Here is a 16,663-nt window from a genome sequence, read left to right as displayed (position 1 = left end):
ATTACCACTCCTTTATTATGATAATAACTATTTGTAGTATGGCTGTGTCAAAGATTAGTTCCTTTAAAATATGAAGGAAATAAATTTGCTTCTGGTAATCTTTAGGCATTTTTGCTTTGAGTTTATAGGAGAAATTGTGGAATCTGATGTGGTTATTTAGGCACATTAATGGCATCTCTGCTATGTCTATGAATGACAGTGATGAACTTCAAAATGTGTCTCAGACTAAAAGCTGGTCTAAATCCATACTACCTAACTAAGAGAGTCAACATTAAATGATTTCCATAAGGATAGAATACTGTAATGGATATTCAATATAATAGAAACTTAGATTTCAGTTTAACAGATGTCTGTTTTAGTGGACTTAAGCAGTTGCAAAACTTTTAAGCATTTTTTTTATCATGGGGACTATTTTTCTCTCTCAAAGAGAGGTAGAGAAACAAGAGGTACAAATAGTCAATTTCCCTTCCTTGCTCATCTCCAGATATCAGGGCGAGATTGGAGTCCAGAAATATGGAGAAATAGAGTATGATAGTGACCAGGCATATTTAGTAACAATTTCAAAAACTACTTTGAATGTTTTCATTACAAGCAAATGGATTACAGTTACTCACATCTTGCTTACCACTGAGTCAATCTTATGGAAATAAGGTAAAGCTTTTAGTATAAGATTTAAAGACAATGCTGTGGGATAATCCTATATGTTGAATCAATTTATTACTGAAATAGAACAAATGTGTTATTCATTAGTTTGATCCAATCTGTTGTGTCCATGGAGTAAGGCAAAGCAGTGGGACACAAATAGTTGTCGTTTATAGATGCTCTACTGTCAGGCAAATCTTCAAACTACAAGCATCACATTAGGATCCTGTTTTTATTTAAGACAGAATAACATTGGAGACAAAGATTTGTAGATTTTTTCACCTTGGTTGAGCTAAGAACAGTTTTTTTTTTTTTAATTTTTATTTATTTATGTATTTATTTATTTATGTATTTATTTATTATTTATTTTTCTGTAGAGCAAAACATCACAGAAGCAATAAGGAGGGATGTGCCATTCTGAGAACAGGCTACTGATTTCCTATATGTCAACATCTGAGGAGATGCTGTCAACTATTAATCTACAGACTGAAATGTTATTAGTTATTGAAACCCAGACAGTTTTGCAGAAAAAACTGGAATATTTGCAAAGAATCTTTGTGTCTTGAGGAATCTCACTATCACACAAAATGCTCATGCTATCAAGACTGAAACAGAATCTGGGAATTGGTTGAACTTGTATTAAAATGTGTGTGCAAGAACAAACACATGTAAATAGCATGTAATGAGTTTACATATAACAGAAACAACTTGGTTGAGTCTGAATGGAGGGAATCAGCAGATTTATTATGCAATACGTTTCAACATAAATTATTTACAGTGTTTTATATTTGTTCTGTATTTGTTATACTTAGGGGAGAAAAAAAAAAAAGTATGCTTGAAATGTTGACTGGGAATAAGTAATATTTTTTACCAGTTTCACTTGCAAGAATCTTGCGTAGTTCCTTGTAAGTTTTTGAACATTTCTGAATAAGCTTTGCTCTTACTTCTACAGCAATAAAGTGTAAAAATGAATTAAAGGAAGATGTCTGTAGTAGTGCTATACAATATTGCCCCACCTTGTGTTTATTTTTAACATTTAATAATTATTGGTACTAATGTTAGCAAGACTGGAGTTCTGCATGCTTTGTACAATTATACTTTCTTTTTGAATATTAAATATTTCAACTTCAGGATTTGTTTCCTTTTCCACAAAAGGTAATGTATATTATGCTTTAAACCTTGGCATATAAATCATTTACTCAACTTACCCTAAAGCAACAAAGGATTGATTGAATAATAATGGACATACATATATTTTCACACATATTTCATTTTGACAATTGTATCAGAGAAAGTTTTTTCCCCTTGTTTAAATAGCTCCTTTTCCAGTGTATGTGTATACATCTGTGTGCTTCATTTGCAATAAGGTGAGAAGATTTTTTTGTTCTGCAGAAGGGCTGGAACACTTACATTGTATACCACAATTAGGTTTAGCTGTCAAGTGCATTTTAATAAACTAAATTGCCATCCATTGGGTAATATTCTGTATAATGCTTAATGACCTCAGTGCTTGTTAGCAGCTGAGAGTACTGAAGTGGCCTCAAAAAGAATCATATTTCATATATCCCTGTTTCATATTCTTTTTTCCCAAATGCAGAACAAACATGTAGTAGATTGCTTCAAAGTATCAAAATATTTTTTATATTCATCCACATATAGAAAAAATATGATGGCAGGCTGCTAAGGTTAAAAGACAGATGTGATGCTAGACAGCATTGAATGGCAAATATATTAAAAGTAATTACATATACATGTGGAGGATCTTCTGGCTATTAACTTGAAGGTTAATGAAGAAGAAAATTCTCCCTCCACTGAGGTTACAAGTTTTTCACAGCTCCTGTTCCACCATAAGCCAATTCCATTCAGTTCTTCCTGATACCTGCACTATCATGTTTGCTGTTTTCATTATTCCTGTCACAAACACATATTTAACACCACTGACTGATGCCAAGCAACACGGAATATGTATGTTCTGGCAAACTAGAAAGGAACAATGCACAGACCTGTACACAGATATGTGATTATTCATACTGTTAAATTCTTAGCATGGCCCCTGAAATAATTTTGGACTCATCAACTAGCACTCTGAGACAATGCCCAGGCACAGTTTGGTGCTTAGCATGGACTGGGGACTCCTCTTCAGAAGCAATCTGGATGCAGTCACTATGGTTTGGAACAAAAGAGAATTTACCTATACAGATATAATCTGTGCCAAGGCAGCTGGCAGCAGGGCCGAGGAATAGTTGTGGTGTATTTTCTTTATTAGTACAGACACAGCCATGGATTCTAGACAATGAACATCATGCACTCCCCATGTCACTACATCTATTTGGATTCTGCATGCTTACTTTTAGCTTTGGAGTATGGCAAGTTACGTGCATCAATCCAAAAACCAGCATGATTTAAGCATTACTGCAGAAGGCTTTACGTATTTTTAACTAAGGAAAGTGGAAGATTAAAATCAAACTAATTCTTTATTTAGGCAATGCTTTGTGTTAACATTTCTTTCATAAAAAGTGTTCTGTGGGAGTCATAAATGATTCTGTACAAATTATGTCAAACTCTGCCTAATTCCCAGAAGCATTTTAAAATGAATTGATGCAGGAGGCATGCTCCAGCCTGAGCGTTGCATGTCATTTGTTTTGTGACATTCAAGGCTGAAGCTAAATCCCTGAATGTCAGAGAGACGTTCAAGATTCTGTGCAGTAGTGTCTGCAGAGAGTGTTTGACCTTCACAATAGTACTTGCTGGGGGCATTCTGGTGTCTTGAATGCTCATAGGAGGCCACAGATACCTGTGGCCTGTTTTGGCAGAACATAAAGTCTAGTGCTGAGCAATTTTAGATTCAGACAGAGCTTGAAATGCAATTGAGCCAACTGAGCCTTTTCAGGCACAAAATACCCAGGTTTAGGCTTACAGTTTTTGCAACATCAAAAGTGTGGGGATCTACCCTGACTCACTTACTGGATTTGGGATTAATTCCATGTAATAGTCTGAAGATGGTACAAACGTTCCTCAAAAACTTATTCCCAATCCATTAAACCTGTCTTTCCTAAATGTATCTACACATATGTCTACACATATGTCTTTCTAACACCCCAACCTCATTACAGCTGTCAGTACTACTCTGTAGAACAGCCCAGGCAGGAAAAATTCATCAGGCTTTTCAGCTACAGGGTTTTTATGTGATGGAGGCAATTTAGATATTCTTCTCTGTTTAGTTTTATTTTTCTATATTTTGAATGCTTTCTAGGAGAGTATCAATGTTAAAGATTTTTTTTTCTTTTTTTTTCTTTTTAGAATAGTGTTACTTAGGCTCTGATTGTTCAGAAAGTTACAAGTAAGTTGCACTAGTTCAAATTCATAGTCGTATCTGAAGTTGGAAATGTTCATATGATCCTTTAGTATACCACCATCCAGAATCACTAGACTTCTCTTTTTTATCCCTATAACAATAATATTTTCCAGCGAGAGAGTTGATGTTTAATGTCTTTTGGCCACATATTGATAATTAAACAAAAACAATGGTTCCATTTTCCTTCTTAACAAAGAAAATATATTTATATTTTTAAATGCAATATGCAAATAGTTATTCTAACAAAAGAAGGGGAAAATGGAATGGTGAAATACTTGGCCTAGTCCTTTGATTCAAATATGAAGAGATTTGAGTAGTCTATTTTCAGTTCATTTTAAACAGTTTACATTTTCTCTTAAGAAATTATTAATTGTTTAGCACAAATGGGAATTGATCTCAAAGTGATGTCATTTCTGAATCTGCATCAGGCTCTGAGGGGCCAGCCCACCATACAAATTATCAGTGATTTATTTACCTCTATCTGGCCAATCCAGAAAAGAGTAACAAAAGGAATGAGCCTATACTTAATCTAAAAACATTTTAAGCTATTTCCTCACTTGAAATATATTGTATTGGAGAAACAAAAACTAAACAAAAAACCACCTTAACACTCCATCTGTCCCCTAAAAAGACATAGCTTTTGAGTGCATATTTTCAAAGCCTCTCTTTCATTCTGAGCAGTAAAACTGACAAAAAGATTTCATCTGTATCTTCGAATTACTTTTTTTTTTTTTTTTTTTAATAGCCCACTAATACATCAGTGGACTGAGTTATAACATACACTATTTGCTTGAATTTCACTTCACACTCTGCTTCCTTTTTTTTTTTTTTTTTTTTTTTTTTGGAAGGAGGATCAAAATGTAAGGTGTTTCTCACTCCCTTGACACTACTTCTCCTCAGAACAAATACAAAGCATTGTGGTTAAATAGTACCATTTCTTATGTGAATGCTACAGCCTAGATCTTTGTACTCTTTCCTGCAAACCCAGTCTGGGACTACTTGATGCCTGCTTTTCAGAGGTGGTGATAGCATACTGCATTTTTTAAGTGACCACACCTGTGTAACACCTCAAGTGTTTTCAAGCTATAGATGGATAAATTTAGAATTAGTAATACTTTAGTAATACTTCTCAGAATGTTCCTGAGCATGCCTTGCTTTTTTTTTTTAAAAAAAAAAAAAAAAAAAAAAAAAGCTTTTCTATAATAACGTAAAGATGAGTGTTGCTTTTCCACATATCATTGCATTATTTTTACCATTATAGGAGAGATATTAAATGTTTTTTACTGTGCTTCATCCTTCCTCAGAAAAGTAGAGTTTGCCTTTGAAGTGACCTGTTTGGATAAACAGATGCAAGGAGTGAGCAATGAACATTTTGAAAAGAGGATTGGCTTGCTATTTGTATGTCTTGATATTTGACTATATATATAAGCTGAAGTCTTGTGATCTGAACAATGACACATATCTTCTAACAACTTCCCAAGACACTTCCCCCACCATACTCATCCCTACAGTCAGAAATCTGGTTTCCACCTATAAATTTTCTTATTAAAGAATAATTAAAAGTTGTATGAACCAATTAATACCCATTATAAGTTTCTACAGTGGGAGAATCATCAAAGAATTTCAGTCTACCCTTTTGTAGTGTTCTGTGGCATCCCCTTTAAACGTCCCTTTAATAGAAAAAATGTTTCTTTCAATTGTTTGTTTCCTTCTCCAGTGTATAAAGGAGGCACTTTTTGGCTAGAGAATGTGAATATATAACTCTGAAATGCATCATGAGCTGCCGGCATGAAATTTATAACTCACCGCTTCCTTATCTGCAAGTAGCATGCTCCCATTACAGAATAGGTCAAGCATTCTTTTTGTCTAAACCACATTAGACTGCTTTTGAGGGCTGTCCTGGGGCTTAAGAAACTCTTGCTGAAGGACTAATAGAAGACAGTGGAAAGTTCAGAATATTAAATATACAAAAGAGGAGGAGACTTATGGACAAAACCTTCCTTCAGCTTAATCAACAACACACATCTGGAAAAATTTTACTGAAGCCGGAGAACTACTCTGGATTTATACCAGAATAACTGTAAACAAAAATAAAGCAAATAATTTGAGAGAAAAGAATGGGAGAGAAAATCAAATACACTTAAAAATAATTAAAAGGAAGAACTTCAGAAGAGGAAATGTCACAACAGGAATCAGAACAATTGTGCTACTGTTTAAGTAAAACAGCAATCAGATAAATGATTAAGCCTAATTTTTTCTCAAATTTGAACTAAGCCAAATGTTTTCTTGAATTGTTGAAAGATGAAAATGACATTTTGAATCATTAGATCTGGAAGGAATGAGAACAAGATTTTTCGTGGTGACAGTATCTGGCATTGTCAGTACAAGTGGAAACAATAGGTACCTGTGAGTTAAACCTCATAAAAAGATGAGCGTCTCTCATTACAGTACAGTTTATAACTTAATAGTCATAGCAGTCTTCAAAAATTGGGATATGTGAGTTAAAATCTGCTGCCCGTATCTCATCAACAAATGTGCTAATTTCCTATGACTGCTAGCTTGATGCATTGCATACAGTGGAAACCATTTTGGAGCAACATGATTCTCACTGAGCACTGCACTGGAAGCCTTTGCACTCCTGCATTCTGAACACCCTTCTCATGTCACATAATTAGAAAAATCATGTTATAAAGCATTTAATGTAATCTTTAAGGATATAGACTCACAAAGTCAGAGGCATTTGGCTGCCTGACTGTTCAAAAAATCTGTAAAAGTTAAGAAATTAAACCATGTGAGAAGTTTGGGTTTAAGTCCCTGAATCATTAGTGTGATGAGCTTTTTTTTGCCTGAGCTTTTTTTTTTTTTTTTTTTTTTTTTTTTTTTTTTTTTTTTAAATTAAGGCTTTGATAACAAAATCAGCATCTTTAGGCTGTGTCTCTTACTGATTTAACTTACTTATCAACAACTAAGAGAAGGCTGAACAGTCAGGACAGTTAAAAATAGTTCTCCATGGAAGTACATCTGGTTAGAGTCAATGACTAAAACTTTGCTAGTGCTGCTTCCATTAATCAATTTTGGTAATTTAAGTCAAAAGTTAGAGACACAAGGAAGAAGAATTGTGGATGAACCATAGCAAACAGAAATAGAACTCTCATTTTATGGTGTTTGGGGGATTATTTTTTTCAAACACTGTATTCCTTGCCTTAATTGGGGCAGTATTTTCATTTTACAATTCTAGATATGATTCAGCCCTTGATTCAAAAACCTAACTCTAAGTGTCTAAATTTATGCCAGGTGTCAGAAGTTATATCAGAGTCTGTAGAGAACTAATCCATACAAGTAATATAGCTTGGGGATTTATTCAGTTAAATGTAGGTGTTACTTTAGAGAGTCTGATGTATCTTGTCCTACAGCTGCATTCGGCCCAGTTTCCATCTACTGCTCCAGAAAGGTACAGATCATCTATAGCATTATGACATCAGCCATATTTATGCACATATCTTGGATATCACAGAATTACAGAATCACAGAATTTTAGGGGTTGGAACGGACCTCAAGTGATCATCGGGTCCAACCCCTCTGCCAAAGCAGGCTCCCTAGAAAAGGTTGCCCAGGTAGGTGTCCAGATGGGCCTTGAATATCTCCAGAGAAGGAGACTCCGCAACCTCCCTGGGCAGCCTGTTCCAGTGCCCCGTCACCCTCACCGTGAAGAAGTTCTTTCACATGTTGGTGTGGAACTTCCTGTGACCCATTTTGTGGCCATTGCCCCTTGTCCTATCCCCACAAACCACTGAAAAGAGGTTGGCCAAATCCCTCTGACTCCCATACTTAAGGTATCTGTAAATATTAATAAGATCCCCTCTCAGTCTTCTCTTCTCAAGGCTGAACAGACCCAAGTCTCTCAGCCTTTCCTCATAGGGAAGATGCTCCAGGCCCGTATCATCTTTGTCGCCATCTGCAGGACTCTTTCTAGGAGATCCCCGTCTTTTTTGTTCTGGGGAGCCCAGAACTGGACACAGTACTCCAGGTGAGGCCTGACCAAGGCAGAGTAGAGGGGGAGGATCACCTCCCTTGACCTGCTGGCCATGCTTCTTTTTATGGATCCTATTGCCCTTCTTGGTCACCAGGGCACACTGCTGGCTCATGGTCAACCTGTTATCCACCAGGACCCCCAGGTCCTTCTCCACAGAAAATATGTTATATGATATGCTCTTAGTAATTCAAGTAACACTAGACAGCAATATTTAAGCAATCAAATTCCACCTTAGTTGTTTATGTTCAGATGAGATGAATTGCCCTCTAATCTTCATTTATTGTACTGACAAAATCTCCACTGAATATAATGGAACACTAACTAATTTGCATGCCTGTGGATTTCAACTTGCAGACATTCAGTGCCAGTGTCTTAATCTCATAATGAATTCTATTTTAGATGTTCATAGCGATCTCCAGTTAAAAATATCCTAACTTAGTAAAAGCTACTTCACTGGTCTCATGAAAATTAATTAATATTTAATCAGCTTTGGTTATCTTTAGGTGGAAATATTCTATACGTATGAATAGAATTATGATCTGATTAAAAGCTTAGGGTCATAACCACCAAAACTCTTCAGTTTTGCTAACACGGAGAGTAGGAAAGGAGTATTCCATCAGAACTACATGATAATAATAACAAAAAAATATAGAGAAACAGACAAGAAATTAGAGGAAAAAATAATAACAAAAGCAGGTTGGGCAAAAATGAGATGATAAGACTGATAAGTTCTTACAGGGAACCTGAGCAAAGTTGAATTGCATCCATTCTTCATGTTCCTTCTTACTTTTCCTTCCACTTTGTCTTCACGAAGGACTGACTTCCTGAATAGAGTAAGTTAGGCCCAATCATGATCCCATTAAATTGAGAAGTGAAACTCCCATTAGTTTTAGTGGGTCAATGGATGACTTCAAATGTGTTACCGAACAGATTGGTTTGTGGATATACTGAAGAAAGAAAAAAAAAAAAAAAAGGAAATTTCATGAAATCACACTAAACTAGTTTCTGCTATACTTACTCTTTTTTTCCCTTAGTAATTAAATTGTTCCAAATAATGCGTAGTGTTTTGGTGTTGTTGTTATTTTCTGCATAATTATTTGAATTCTGAAATCATTTGTTTTTAAATTGAGCAGGCAAATATTGAAGGAAAGTATCCCATGATATGTTGTTACTAGTACAAACAACTATTTACATATTTTCTTCATAAAAAAAAATGAACAGCTCATAGTCAAAGAAGCAGCATGACCAGATATTGGCACTTGCACGGCAACCAGGCAATCAGGCCCAGTCATCATGGGGTTATGAAAAGCAGGTACTGCTTGATGAACCTGATCTCCTTCTATGACAGTGATGTGCTTAATGAGTGAGGCTGTGGATGTGGTCTACCTTGATTTCAGTAAGGCTTTTGACACCATTTCCCACAGCATTCTCCTGAGGAAACTGGCTGCTCATGGCTTGGACTGGTGTATGCTTCGTTGGGTTAGAAACTGGCTGGGTAGCCGGGCTCAAAGAGTTGTGATGAATGGAGTTAAATTCAGTTGGAGGCCGGTCACTAGTGGAGTCCCCCAGGGCTCAGAATCAGGGTCAGTTCTCTTTAATATCTTTATTGATGATCTGGATGAGGGGATTGAGTGCACCCTCAGTAAGTTTGCAGACGACACCAAGTTAGGTGTATGTGTTGATATGCTCAAGGGCAGGAAGGCTCTGCAGGAGGATCTGGATAGGCTGGACCGATGGGCTGAGGCCAACTGTATGAAGTTCAACAAGGCCAAGTGCTGGGTCCTGTACTCGGGGCACAACAACCCCAAGCAGCGCTACAGGCTGGGAGATGAGTGGTTGGAAAGCTGCCTGGCAGAGAAGGACCTGGGAGTATTGGTTGATAGTCAGCTGAATATGAGCCAGCAGTGTGCTCAGGTGGCTAAAAAGGCCAACAGCATCCTGGCTTGTATAAGAAGCAGTGTGGCCAGCAGGTCTAGGGAAGTGATTGTGCCCCTGTACTCAGCTCTGGTGAGGCTGCACCTCGAGCACTGTGTTCAGTTTTGGGCCCCTCACTACTGGAAAGACATCAAGGTGCTGGAGCATGTCCAAAGAAGGGCAATGAAGCTGGTGAGGGGTCTGTAGAACAAGTCCTATGAGGAGCAGCTGAGGGAGCTGGGATTGTTTAGCCTGGAGATCGCTCTCTATAACTACCTTAAAGGAGGCTGGGGATTGGTCTATTCTCCCACGTGCCTGATAGGACGAGGGGGAATGGGCTAAAGTTGCACCAGGGGAGATTTAGGTAGGATATTAGGAAGAACTTCTTTACTGAAAGGATTGTTAGGCATTGGAATGGACTGCCCAGGGAAGTGGTTGAGTCACCATCCCTGGAGGTCTTTAAGAGATGTTTAGATTTAGAGCTTAGTGATATGGTTTAGTGGGGGACTTGTTAGTGTTAGGACAGAGGTTGGACTAGGTGATCTTGGAGGTCTCTTCCAACCTAGATGATTCTGTGATTCTATGCCTATTTCCTTAAAGGTTATTTTAACTAATATCTTTTCAGAACAGAAAGATACATTGATGAATTTGACTTTAGCTTCCACCTGGAAAGTTCATACTGTTCTACTGCAAGAGTTATATTCACTAACCATTTTGTGAACAATTTTTATACAGGGATGTGAAGATGTGAATTAGGTATTCTGCGGACCCTCCTGAACTAGACAGACCTGATGACCCATGTGGCCTATTACTAATAGCCAGGTTTCTTCAAGCTATTTGCATAACCTTTTGTCACACATATTAGACTTCAACAAGTGAAAACATGACAAATACCTGGGAATTCACACAGTAATTTATATCTATTTTGTCACACAATCTGCAAGTCTTTGCTTAAACTACATATGGCAAAATTGTGGTTTGAACTCTGTTTTTCCTTTTTGTAGTTGAACAACAGAAGACATAATAAACTTAGAAGTACAGAATTGTGTGGGCAGGAACCCCAACAATAAAAAAACTGCACTATATTATATAACCTAGATATTTAAACTTTTTAAATAAAAACAAAACAAAGCAACTTAAAAGTATTTTGCAGTGATTGGAATACCTACTACAGTATCCTCTATTCGTGAATTTCCTCAGGCGTATAACTGCAGTCACTCTATATCCTTTATATACATTCAAACATTACTCTCCCTTGAGATTCTTTTCTGGTTCTATTTCAATCAAAATTGTCAGCCATGGCATATCGATTACAGACATAAAAATAAATAAATAACTTTCCACAAACATAACTAAGCAGCAAAATAAGGTGAGAACCACAGGACTACTTTGCCGGTATGCAGTATTTACTACTTCATAAGAAGCTCTCAGGAGAAGCAGACTAAAACCTTATGATGAAAGTCCCAGAATTTACTTTAGACTGTTCAGCAAGAAAGATTCCCCACAGAAAAGTAAGGAAAGTTATAAAATAAGGTAAATATTAAAAAAGTTAATAAAAATATAAAAACATTATAAATAATTCAAAACAATTTCAAAAATGGTGATTTTATGCAGCAGTACATAGGCTGACAGTGCTTTTAAAGACTTGACTGTGATTTTATATATAACACCTAAAAAGAGTGAATTTTTTCATTTTATACCTTCACGACTAGTGTTGGCATATCATATGATCGACATAGAAACACTGTTCTTCAAATGCTATAGAACATTTAATATGTACAGCTAATGTCTAATCATCTTCACTGGTCAACACAGAAAGAAAACATTGACACAGCACCATCTGTTTAATAATTAGAAAAAGTGTCAGACAAAGAAATTGCCAGAGAAACCGAGCAGGCTTTAATTGGTGTAAATTTTAAATATCCATGTGTGAATATTCACTTTGTTCCATTTGAACTTTTTAAACAGTTAGTTCAGAAAGATGAAAATCCACTGCAGGTATATAGCTGAATCCCATCAGATGTAATGATCCTCTCTATGTAACACTACTGTGGAAAAAAAGTGAAAAACAGAAGACCTGGAGCATGGTAGCAAAAATGCTCTTTAGTAAAGTCCTTGATTTTGAATAATGTCTGTATTTTTCTGTTGTTAGATTATATGGGATTTTTCCACAAAAAGCTTGTTTACAGTTCACCATTTATTTTGCTTTTGGTGTTACATTTCTTTATGAGGGGTGGGTGATGTGTTTTGTTAACAAGTTCTTGCATACCCCAAATCCCAGCAACAGGAAAGAGAACTGTTGCAATCCAAAAACTCTCCCATATCTGTCTATGTATAGATACTCTAGTCTTGTTCAAGCAAAAGAGAGCCAAAAAAAAATACATTCTCAGATGAATTTCTTCTATTTAGACTTCAATATATATCACTCAGGAGCATTGCACAAGGAAGATCCTAAGGAACAGGATTATAGCCTGTGCTACCAATACATACCTTTCTTCCTTTTCCTGCTTAAATTCAGTAAACAAAGTACTTAAATTATTATTACAAATGAAGACATCTATTTCCTAAAATGGATTCAGATAAAAAATATAAGTCTAAGACAAGACCATCTGATTTATACTAAGACAGAAAAGGAATATTAATAAACTGCACCTCTATCAAACTATTATGAAATTACTTACTAAAGCTAACAATTTACCTTTTCTGTGAGGAAAAGGCAAAACTGCATCATGGCAGAGACAGTAAATCAGGTGATCACAGACTTGCATGGATACGACAAATATTTTTGAAGTGTAGTTTTTTTGTTTGTTTGTTTGTTTTTTAACTTCACATATCTGCACAAAACACCACCATAGTCTTTTGCTCTTGTTTTTTAAGGACCTTAACTTCACACTGAACACAGGTTCATGGAATAGACTTTGGACAGTGGCAAATGTAGGGATAAAAATCAACAACAACAAATAAGAATTTTACAATGCAAAAATAAAAAAAAAATGTTAGAAGATGCTGTTCTTTCATAAGAAAATGAACGGCTGCTCTGTTTTCTACTTGAAATGGTTGTATGAACGTTGTAATGTTAGTTTATTTTATAGTGTTTGTGCAATATAAAATTATTACTTTTTTTCTACAATCGTGTGTAAAGATGATATTTTGACACTCATAGTAAAGTCAAGTCATTCAGCAAAGATTTTTGGAATTCATATAGTAAATCCTGATTTTGAATTGTAATGTCTTCAGAAACATCAAGGAATGGAGCTGGGTTCTGAACTTGTGCTTTTAACCAGCAAGGAATAGTTTCTGGGCAGCATTTAATCCAGCACAGCTGACCATACAGAAGAATACCGTGATTCCAGTAAAACTTTCTTTTTCTGGTACAACTCTTTCCAGTACAACAACCACTCTTCCTTCTGCTAAGGACGTGAAGTAAACTTTTTATGACAAGCAGGAGAATTGGTAAGAAATTTCTCAATGAAAGATAAAGAGATTTTATTTTACCTGTCTGTTCTTGTGGGAATAACCACAAAATAATATCATGTGGCCCTTAAGTATGATTACTAAGTAGAATTTTAAAATACCACAAGCAAGACTTGTGGAAATAAAAATGAAGAAGCTACATAAGAATGTTAAAATTCATCTTAAAAAAATAATAATATATATATATATATGCTGACGATTCTGTGTCTAACTATCTTATGCTCTGCAAGAGTCATTTTGTATGAGTCTTTCCTACTATGAAGTAGTCACTAAACTCATATTACTGTGAGCCTAAAATTACTAAAACTCAAAACATATATAAAAAAAAAACACTTATTACTGGTTTTTAAGTTTAGATCTTCTAAATGTCGCTTAGATTTGGCCCAAAAAAATGAAATCATCAGAGAGATATGGTTCAAGCATATTTTGTTTAAGTATTATTATTTTTTTAAATTTATTTTTATACATTGACTTTACTTTTTTTTTTCTTTTTTTTTTTTCTTTTTTCCCTTATATCTTTAGTTGGCAAATGTCTTTATGAGTTATAACCTTTCCACTTCCAGCCATGAGAATTATTTTACGTGACTGATTGGTATAATTAGGCTGTCTAGTGAAGCAGTGGCAATTCCTTGTGCTGCGAACCAGGAAGGAACTCCATGCTGAACTCTCACAGCCTGGGATGGCCAACAATGGGCCTGCCATAGAGAAGATGAGCCTGACCTCTAGGGAAGGTGGTGGACGTGTCACTCAAAAAGCAGACCTGCTGACTGTGAGCAGAAAGCAGCTGCCCATGTGCCTTTAATAGCTGGACACAAACTTGTATTGCATAAGGTCCAATGTAAAGGAAACAGGGGTGAAGCAAGACACTTCATGAATACAGAGACAGAAGCAGAACAGACTGGAAGGTAATTCTTTAGAATTCCAAACTCTTGGCTTCTCTCTTATCTAATTGTATAGAATATCTGTAGATATAAAAACATATTTTAAAATAATATTGACTTAAATTATCTTCTAGCCCAAGGGTGTTACCTTCTGTCATATTCCAACACTTCAGACAGATCCTTCACATTAAGTTCTGTTTGGGTTAGGATCTCTCATGAGACAGCTGAGAAGCAAAAGAATTATCTTTAAAAGATGTTCAAAAATTATAGCCAAAATGATAACAAAGCACCCCTCTACCAATAAAATATTTGACTGTATCTGTAATTTTATATAGTTACACTGATACATAAAAGCTTAGACTAATAAATCTAGATTATAACCTAAACCTCTATATCAGTGTCTTCATGAAAAATCTACATGTTCATTCATGTTTAATATTGGTCTTCACTCTGTTATGTGGGTTTTTCCTCTCCTTGCTAGAGATTACAACATTCATGTACACGCAATGATGACATACTTTCTTATATGGTCTGAGAAGCTAAAATAATTCTAAATCTTCATATGAAAACAGAATAAATAATGTTTCCTTGAGGGGAAAAAAAATAAAAAAAATCATAACTTCTGTTACTTTTGTTTTGTATGTCATTTGATGTTTTCTTTCAATTGTTCTTAATTTCACTAATCTTAATTTTTGTGATTAAAAACCATTACACAGACAAATCAGAGATATTTGGTTGTTCAGATAAACCCTAGCTGGTAAACACTAGCTGCAGTACTTGATGCACCAACCCAATTAAAAAAAAAAATCAAGTCGAAGAATTGGAAGCTAAAACAGAGGCAGACGTGAGTCTTGGAAACTAAACTGTATTTTAGAAAGTCACTGGAAATATATGGAGAATCCACTTAATTTTGATGAAATTCCTTTAAAAAGTGCATATGTTGAAAACAGATTAGAGTTATTAAGGAACCAGACATTAAATATTTTTGACTGATAGAATCTTAGAGAAAAAAAAAAAAAAAAAGTTCCTTTTTGTGTGCTTGTGTGTGCAGATAACAACAGTAAACTCCCCCCTTAAAAACTGTGCTAGAAATTTCCATATCACAGCTGCCCAGAGTGCATAACAAGGAGAATATTAGTAATGTCCAGATGCACATAAATCTACAGGGATGCCTCTTGCCAACAGCAAAAAGAAAGGGATGACAGTGTCAATCACATCCAATAGACTATGTTAATGCTTTTCAAACAGTTCTTTCACACTCGAAAATAAGGCTCATTAATAATGTATGGTCCAGTATGAAGGAGAAGGAATGTTGCCTCCAAAACTGATAGAATTCATTGTTCATCTCTATACTCATCTGAACAATAAAGTCCAATTTCCGAAGGACAATTTTTCTTTTGTCTTTAGGACTGTGCTGAAATGATTTCAAACCAATTATAATAATTGGCCCCTTTAGTTTTCTAGCGTGTGCTGCAAATGTTGCACTTTAAGAGACTTCTCTCCCCCACTGTCTCCAATCCCGCCCCCCCCCCCCCGCCCCCCCCCCCCCCCCCCCCCCCCCCCCCCCCCCCCCCCGTTTGCTCTGACTGGCATTTCTGGATTGTATGAGTAACTTAGCAAGCTTTTCAGAATTTCTGGGTGGGTGACGGTGCACAGTTTTTCTCTGCTCCTACGTTCTGTTGTTTGAGCAGCTGTCAGGAAGGTGGGCCTGTGGGTTTGCAGATATATTTTGAGACTAACAGATTGTAAACTCACACATGAGAACAGAAGAAATACTTAGAATTTGGAAAGGTTATCCACCCCTTGGAGACTAATCTCCTAATATATTATTTTTGTCAGAAAGCACCTCAATTGCTTCTCAAACAAGCCCGTTATTTTTGCCTCACAAACTATTCAGTCATGTTTATAACTACTTGCTTATAAAAAAAGGTCTTTTCATACCTGTGTGAATTCAAGTTTTATTTACTTTCAGTCATTTCTCTTTGTTCTATCATCTAAAATAACAGCCTGTATTTGAACCAGTGGCTTGTACTGTTCCAGTTCCAGAGGACAAGCAGGTCAGCAAGACATAAATTGGTGCACCTTCCTCTCTTGCTCTGATAAAAGAAATAGTCAGAAATAGAGTAGGCTATCAAAATCCTTAGCTTTTTGGGTTGCTCACCACAGACAGTCCCTTCAGCTTTGCACCAACTCTAAAGGATGGATCTTCTCAGTTCCTAGACCTATTTTTCCTCTTTTTTCCACACATGCATATGCATATATATATGTGATATATATGTGACACCAAGGTAATCTTCCTACACACCAAGAACAACAGGATTTCAGACTTCACAGCCCCTTGATCTTTCCAGTCAGTCAGAGTTA

The sequence above is a fragment of the Cygnus olor genome, chromosome 3 (assembly GCF_009769625.2).
Source record: "Cygnus olor isolate bCygOlo1 chromosome 3, bCygOlo1.pri.v2, whole genome shotgun sequence".
Lineage (NCBI taxonomy): Eukaryota > Metazoa > Chordata > Aves > Anseriformes > Anatidae > Cygnus > Cygnus olor.
Note: the sequence above shows the minus strand (reverse complement) of the source record.